The sequence below is a fragment of the Phascolarctos cinereus genome, unplaced genomic scaffold (assembly GCF_003287225.1).
Source record: "Phascolarctos cinereus isolate Bilbo 61053 unplaced genomic scaffold, phaCin_HiC Scaffold_1;HRSCAF=81, whole genome shotgun sequence".
In the NCBI taxonomy this organism is placed as follows: Eukaryota; Metazoa; Chordata; class Mammalia; order Diprotodontia; family Phascolarctidae; genus Phascolarctos; species Phascolarctos cinereus.
In genome coordinates this window covers 211,342,171-211,350,766 of record NW_027555514.1, presented here as the reverse complement: position 1 = coordinate 211,350,766, position 8,596 = coordinate 211,342,171, and positions in this window count along the sequence as shown.

The following is an 8,596-nucleotide window of genomic DNA, read 5'->3' as shown; positions in this document are numbered from 1 at the left end:
GAGTTTGCCAGCAGGTGAGATCATCCAGAGGTGAATGCAAAGGATTGTTGTTATGCCAAGCTCAGGGCACAGCCTGCTTGCTGGACTTAGCTCTGGAAAACAGGGTGTCTCCTAATAGCTTGACATATGTGACTTAATCTCTCATTACCTCAACTTCTAAATCTGTAAAACAGTGATAATACCTGTTCAAGTGAGTTATTGTAAAGAAAGTGACTCTGAAGCACTATATAAATATGGAAAAGGTTTGGATAGATTTCCTAGCTTGAGAAAGTCACAGGCAGAGCCAGGCAGCATGGACTTGGAGTGGATGGGCAGACTTGTGAGGCAACCATGACAGTGTAGATGTCCTATGGTGAAAGAGAGTAATTGAGAGAGACTGGCAAATGTGACTGACATACAGGCATGCCTGTTCCCCTGCCTGGGTTAATTCTAGTTGTGATAAGCACCCATGGGACATTTGAGTAGTGCCCCCTTCCAGTGCTGGAGTAACAGGAACAGGTTCCCAGGGCCATGAAAAATTGATCCTTTGCTCCTATTGGCCCATGCAGTTGTGACCATGAGAATCACCAGAGTTCCAAAGTGTTCCAAGTCAGTCATGAACTGTGTATATAGCTCCTGTTATACAAGCACAGGGAGAAGAGAAGTCAATCATAAGACACTAAACCAGGGGTAGGGAATGTGCGGCCTCGAGGCCTCATGTGGCCCTCTGTGTCTGCCAGTGCGGCCCTTTGACTGAATCCAAACTTCACAGAACAAATTCCCTGAAAAAGATTTGTTCTATAAAACTTGGACTCAGTCAATAGGCTTAAAAGTAGTCTTAAGGCTGCAGGTTTCCCACTCCTGCACTAAAATAACCTAGTGGGGGCAATGTGCTGGTTGATTGATAGACGGCCATACTCCCAGGATCTTGACTTTTATAGGACCCACAGATATTACCATTCTTAAATAAATATGAGCTATCATTATTATATACATGCTAAATTACTCTAGATAATTATTGGTAAGGTTTGATTATTAATGGTGTTAAAAGAGATACTTTTCTGGCTCCTCCAGGAGAGATAGAATGGCCCTGGGTCATAGCAAATTACAGATCAAAGGGAAACCCAGGTGGTAGAGAGAAGAAAAGATGAGGAAAGAACAGATGGTAAAGAGAAAATGTTTGAGTTGGGGCATTAGGAAAGGGCTACTTCAGTGGTAGCCAGAGGTACCTGAAGGCAATAGTTCATCCTAAAGAAGGAGCAGTTACAGGGATACCCTAAAAGGATAGAATTATAAATTACAGTTGGAATCTTGTCCCTCCCAAAGGCAGAAACTTGAGAGAAACTTGAGCCTCAGAGAGGTCAAATGACTTGTCACCTGTCACACAATTAGCTGGTAGCAGAGCCCAGTATCAGTCCCCAGTATCAGGTCTCAGTCTGCAGGTCCCTAGTCCAGTCCCCCTTTTTGACATATCACAAAGATGTACTGCTCAGGCACCTAGGAAAAGGAATTCAGGAAAAGCAGAAACACAAGAGAGAAAGTTGAGAAATTGTAATATATCATACAGTCAGATGAACTGTCGTCAACATGGGAAGCAAGGGATGCTGTGATTGGCAGAGATAAGGACGTGCTTTTAAAATGGAGGCAGGAGAACAGCAACAGAAGACCTGCGTTTGCTCTGCTGTTTAATTTGTGTGTGACCTTGGGGTAATTAATTTAACCTGTCTGGACTTAAGTGTCCTCATGTGTAAAATGAGGTTGGACCTGGTGATCTCGAAGGTCCCTTCCGGCTCTAAATCTAGGATTCTATGAATAAGAAAGTGAAGGTAGGTGATGGAAGGAAGATCTTGGACTGGCAACCAGCTAGACTGACATAGACTGAGGAATCTTTTATTTAGATTTGTCTCCTAGGCTGGACTTATCTACATAGAGTATGTACCCTCACAAATTCTCCTCATCTACAGGTTTTGCTGTATTCAACAAGACTGGCCTGACAGAGTGCTGCTGTCATGAAGACTGCTACATGAAGATATGGTGGGGAGGGAGGAATGGGGGTAGGGCTACATTACCAAGGTTATAGCCACAAGACAAAGCAGCTGTCCCTGGTGGGGAGGAGGGGTGATGATGGCAAAGAAGGAGGTTATGGATCCCCATGCTGAAGTAAATATATTTTTCTTTATATTTAGTGCATTTTTTTTTTCTGGAGAAGCAGTATGATATATTTGAGAGCTCTGTACTTAGAAGACCTGGAAGGAGCACTAGATTTGGAGCCAAGAGAATCTGTTGGAAATCCCAGCTCTCCCACCTGTGTAGCCTTGGGCAAGTCACTACATCTCTGGGTCTCAGCTTCCTCATCTATAAAATGAGATTTGAACAGGTTATTTGTTAAGGGTCCTTCTACCTCCTAAATCTTATGATCCAGCATTCTAGGATTAAGTTCTAGTTCTAGACATATACTGAGTGACCTAACTTCTTTGAATCTCAGTTTCCTCATCTGTAAAGTGGGGATAATGATATTCTCACTACTTATCTCATGGGGTTACTGTACTGAAAGCCTTTGTAAACCCTACAGTGAGTTATTCTTAATGTGAGTGATTATTAGTTAAATAAATAACTTTGTTATCACCAAAAGACCATTAGCATTTATATTTTTTTTGGGTGTTTTGAGCACCAACTTTGTAACAACAGCCCCTTCCCAAGAATAGACTTGCTCAGTATGCCTCAGGCATATTAGTCCTCTTTGACGGGGCTGGGACAATGGGGCAGCCAGCACCAATGAACTGAAGTGTCCACAGAAAATCCCTTGCCCTGGGGGAACCCCGGATCACCTCTAAGTTACTGCCCAGGCTAGTGATGGTAGCAAGGTTGAGTGGAAAGAACACTTGATTTGGCACCAATGGACTTGGGATGTGGGGAATCTCAGCTAAGTCACTTTGCCTCAGTTTCCTCATTTGTAAAATGATGGACATGGAGTAGATGATTTCTAAGAACACTTCCCAGTCTAAATACTATGATCCCAACCAAAGCTCTGACCTACTAGCCTTGCAAGCAGAAGAGAGAAGGTCTGTGTTTCCCACAAAGAGCCACACTGGGGCAGCAAAGTGCTTGTTCAGGTGTCACGTTAAACTAAAGGAAAACTGGTCAGAGAATTAGGCATGAACTAATTTTATTTGTATCTTAAAAGCTGAGACCGTTGGAAAGATGAACATAACTTAGGGTGGTGGAGGCTAGCCGGGGAAGATCTAATGGCCTTTTTCAATCCTCTTCCTTTTTTTAAAAAAATTTTCCACATTCTCTGCTTTAAATCTCCTAACCATCTTATCCCCTCAGACTTTCTTCTATTCTTCCTCTATGTTACCTCAGTTGGTGATTTCATCAGCTCGATTCTTATCTCTCTTCCATGACTTCCATACCCAGTCTCTCTTCTGAGCTTTAGTCCTACACCACCAACCGCCTCTGGGGCATCTCGAAGTAGACATTCCATAGACATCTCAAATTTAGCATGTCCAAAATAGAGCTCATCATCTTTCTTCTCATCTCAACTTTCCTATTTAACTGTCCGGGGCACCAACTGTCATTCTCCCAGTCAGTCAGGGCTCAAAACCCCGGCATCATTCTTGACTCCTCACTTGCACTCATTCAGTCTTTTGTGAAATCTTATCATTTCTGCCTTCTTAGCCTTGTGCACTTCCTCCTTCTTTCCATTCACACAGCTACCACACTAGTACATACCCCCTTCACCTTTCACCTAGATTACTGCAGTAAATAACCTTCTAATTGGCTCTCTTCAAACCTCTCCAGATCCCATCATCCCCCATTTAGATGCCAAAGTGATTTTCCTACAATACATGTCATCGGCTCCTCACACACTATAACCCATAACACTGGTTCACTTGCTGTTCCCCACACATGACACTTCATCTTTATGATGGCTGTCCTGAACGTCTAGAATGCTCGGCCCCCTCACCTCTGCCTCTTAGTTCTCTTGGTTTCCTTTAAGACTCCAGCTCATATACAACCTTCTATAGGAAGCCTTTCCCACTCCCTCTCTTCCCCACCCGCTCCCTCCAGCACCTTCTTTTGGAGATTATCTTCCACCTATACATGTATGTCTTGCACGTATACAGCTGCTTGAATGTTGTCTTCTTCCATTAGAACATGAGCTCATTTTTGTCTTTCTTTGTATCCCCAGAACTGAGCATAGTGCCATAGTGCCGCAGAAAGCACTTAATAAAGTCTTGTTCACTTACTGATTTCCTGGAGGGAAAGGGATGTGTCAGATCATCTTGTGGTCATTTGGACCCTGCAGACCTTGGTCAAAGATATCTCCTACCTGGTCTATTCAACATTCATTCAACAAATGTTGACTATCAGCTCATGTACTAGGCTCTTGGGGTGACACAGGGGTACATACCCTGTTCTCAAGTATTTGACACCCCAGGAAGAATTACAAAGCACTGAATGGAGCACTGGGGATACAAATACAAAAGTCAGATAGTCCTTGCTCTCAAGGAGCTCACATTGTAATGGGGAAGATGACATATAGAGGTTTCAGTTTCAGGTCAGATGGAAGAGTCCCAGAGTCCTTAGGGTGCAGGGACAAAGCAGATGTAAATGCCACTTTTAAAAAGTCATTTCCACTGATATCATAATCAGTTTCAGATGTACAACTGCACACAAATGACTATATGATAATCAGGATATGATCACATAGTACAAAGTAACATGACACAGGGTGAGGGAAGGATCACTTCCAGCTAAGGGTGATGCTGTAAAATGCTTCTCTGCATCCACTACCTTATTTGAGCTGCACAACAACTCTGGGAGGCAGGTTAACAACAACATCATTTTACAGGTGACAAGACAAAGGCATAAAGAGGTTAGGTGGATCTTCCAAAGGCACAGAGCTAGAAAGTGTCAGGACTGAATTTCATAACCCTGGTCTGTTGTCTCCACTGTTGTTCCTCCCGGACCACAGCCATCAACTTTTTTTGGTCTTGCAGTCACCACTGCCAGTCTGGTAAAGTCAACAGACATCTACTCTAAATCATGTTTTCAGATGCACAGAGTAAAATACAAAGCATTACAAAGAAAATGAGTTCTACTGGGAAACGCATGTTTTGAAATAATGACAAAAATAAGTTTACAGACCTCAGGTTAAGAGCCCCTGCTAAAAAGGCAGCATGGCATAGCTTAGGACTTGAGAATCAAGATCTGGGTTCAAATCTTGCCTTAGATACTACTGGCTGGGTGATTGTGTGGCTCTAGGTAAGTCACTCAACCTGGGTCTCAGTTTCCTTATTTGTAAAATTGGTAACAGTACTTACCTGCCAGAGGTGTTGTGCTTTGGGAATGTTTAAGAAAAAGGCTTAGGAAGAGAGTGGGCATAATAGTCATCATTAAGTGTTTGAAGGGATCTTACGTGGAAAAGGGATTCGATTTATTCTGCTTGGCCCCTAAAAGAAGAACAAGGACTAATCCTGAGTTAGAGGGCTGGCAATTTCAATTCATTACAGAAGACTAGCTGTACCAAACCAGAACAAGTTACCTAATGACCATTTGTTGAGGATGTTAGATTGAGTGATTTCTGAGGTAATAGATTCTATCATGATTAGGCATCTAATTTAATTCAATTCAAAGAATACTCATTAAGGGCCAATCAAGAGCTAGTGAGACAGCTTGTAGGAGGTTCCTGTGTTAGAGCCAAAGTTACAAAGAAGAAAAAGGACACAGTCCTTGTGTTTAGGAGCTTACGACCTAATAAAGCAGGAACAGAAACGCCCATAATACAAGGCAACGATAGAGCTGACACGTATACATAATGCTTTCATTTTCTAAGAGCTTTACGTATATTATCTCATTTGATCCTCAAAACAACCCTGTGAGGTAAGTAGGTATTATTATTATTTCTACTTTGCAAATGGGAAAACTGAAACTCAGGGAACTTGATTTGCTTGTGTTCACATAACTAGCTGGGTTTGAAACTTGGGCTTCTCCCTACTCAGAAGTCCATTGTCCTTTCCACTACTCCAGTGTGATAAGCCAAACAAAATACTTGGGGAAAAACTCAAGAGGATCAAGAGATCATTTTCAACCAAGGGAATCAGGGAAGTTTTCATGGAGAAGGTGGCACTTGAGGTAGGCTTCAAATCCTTCAATTCATGGAGTTGAAGAGAAACTATATTCTAGGCAGGGGGAACCAGCTTGAGTAAATATTCGGAAGTGCAAGACTGTAGGGCAAGATCAGGGGATAGCTAGTGGTCCAATTTGGCTAGAATGTAGAAAATATGAAGTGGGGGATAATGTAAAATCAAGTTAGAGAGGTAGATTGGAGCCTGTCTGGGTTGGGGAAAGCACAGGTCTTAAATGCCAGAATGAAAATTCTTTATTTTTATCCTATAGGCACTAGGGAACCTATAAGGTTTTTGAGGAGGGTGGTCAGCGATATGGTCAGATTTGTGCTCTAGGAAAACTGTTTTTGGCAACTGAGTGAAGGATGAATTAAGAAGGAGAGAAACTGAAATCAGGGAGACCAGTAGACTATTACAATAGTCTAAGCGAAAGACTTGAACTACACTGGTGTCCCTGTGATTAGAAAGAAGGGAAATAGATAGAAAATATATTAGGGAGGTATGATTGACAGAATTAGGCAAATAGTTAAATATGGGAGTTGAATAAAAGGAAAGAGTTAAAGGTGACTTTGATTTCAAAATTGGGTGACTGGGAGGATGGTGGGCCCTCAACAAAATAAGGAAGTTTGATAAGGAAGATTTAAAGCAAACGATGATGAATTTCCCTTTGGCTATGTTGTATTTGAGGGCCTGGTTGGGATAGCCATGTAGGAATATTTAGTAGTCAGCAGATTTAGGAGTTATCTGTATAAAGATAACAGAAACCATGAGATCACAAAGGAAGAGAGTTTAGGGAGAGAACAGGACAGAACTTTGGAAACCCACACTTAAGAAGCACATGAAAGATGGCATAAAAGGAAAACAAAGAGTGAACAATGTCAAGGAAGCAAGGGAGAGAAAGTATCTAGGAGGGGACATTAAACAATTAAAATGCTACAGAATCAATGAAAGACTATTTATGGGATCAAGAATTGGAAGGGTTTTTAGAAGGAGTCTTGTGTAACACACTCGTTCTACGGATGGGGAAATGAATACATGACTAAAGCATTTAGTAAGCATTTTCCACGTGCAGAGCCCTGTGCTAAGCCCTTGGGATACAAACAGAAAAGTAAGACAGTCCTTGTTCTCAGGGAGCTCACAGTCCAGGAAAGTTTCAGTAGGAAATCAGCTGGAAAAGTCCCAAGGTCCTTAGGGTACAGCAGCAAAGCAGACGGTCATGCCTCTTCTTTAATGTGACTTCCACTGATGAAAGCATATCAGTTTCTGGTGTTGAGCCATTTAATAGCATCAAGGACTCTGTTTTCAGGGTCTTTAAATCAAGACTCCCTAAGGTGAAGGGACCTGCCCAAGGTTTATGAAATACCCACTACTAAAGGTTAGAAATGATACCTGTCTCTGAAATATAGTAGCTTAACCACAGTCAATTTGCCTCTCTAAGACCATACATTATTAGATGAGTTGCTCATCTGCATGGTAGAAGGAATTTCTACACTGGGATTTCTCCATACTGAAGAAATCACTGGTGCCCCCACCCTATTGTATTCAGCATTATGGGAAATATAAGAAGTCGTTCCTGCCTTCAGAGAGCTTGCAGTCTAACTGAGGTTATATAACATTCACATGTAAGCCTACAACTAACCATGAAGTATGAATTAACAAGAAGTAGAGATCATGTTTAGCTATAATTTAAGAAAGCTCATATGCGGAAGGTTAAGTCTAGAAGGATGGAGAGGATTTAGATAGAAAGGGAGTGGGTATTCCTAATAGAAGAGACAATATAAACCCAGGCACAGGAGCAGCAATGAATCCAGGTATTCGGGAGGCACCATGATTGAGAGTTATGGTAGGGACAATATCTGCCATGTGGACTAGGCTAGTTTTTTGTTAAATATTATTAAAACTGTCTTCCGGACTTGATTGGCTCAGGGGACTAATAACTTTACCTTTCTGGTAGCCTAAATACAAAAGCAAGCATAAGAGGAGGCAGGGGTTCTTTTCCCTCAGGCTTATCTTGTGTACCTACATGGCCAACACAGAGCCAGAGAAGCTATGTTGAAGTGAATCAATGCTGTATGTCTCCTTGAGTTCTCTGTAGCTTTTAATATTGTTGACCCCTCCCACCTTCCAGGATATTCTTTCCCCTTGGGTTCCATCCCACATTCTGTTCTCTCCTGGTTCACCTCCTGTTCGACCCATTCTTTTTTAGTTTCTCCTCCTAGTTTATCATCTATCTCCTGCCCTGTAAACATAGGTGTTCCTCAAGGGTGCAGACAGCCTACCTAAGAAAAAGCCATCATGTTGAGCAGTGAAGAGATCCTTGATAACCTCGGAGAGAGCTGTTTCAATTGAGTGATGGGGTCAAGATTGAAAAGGATTTAAGAAGTGAGTAGTAGATGAGGAAACTAAGGCAAAGTAGATGAATTTCTAGGAGTTAGATTTTGAAGACCAATCACCTTTCCAGGCATCCAGTTTAGCAGGCCCAGGGT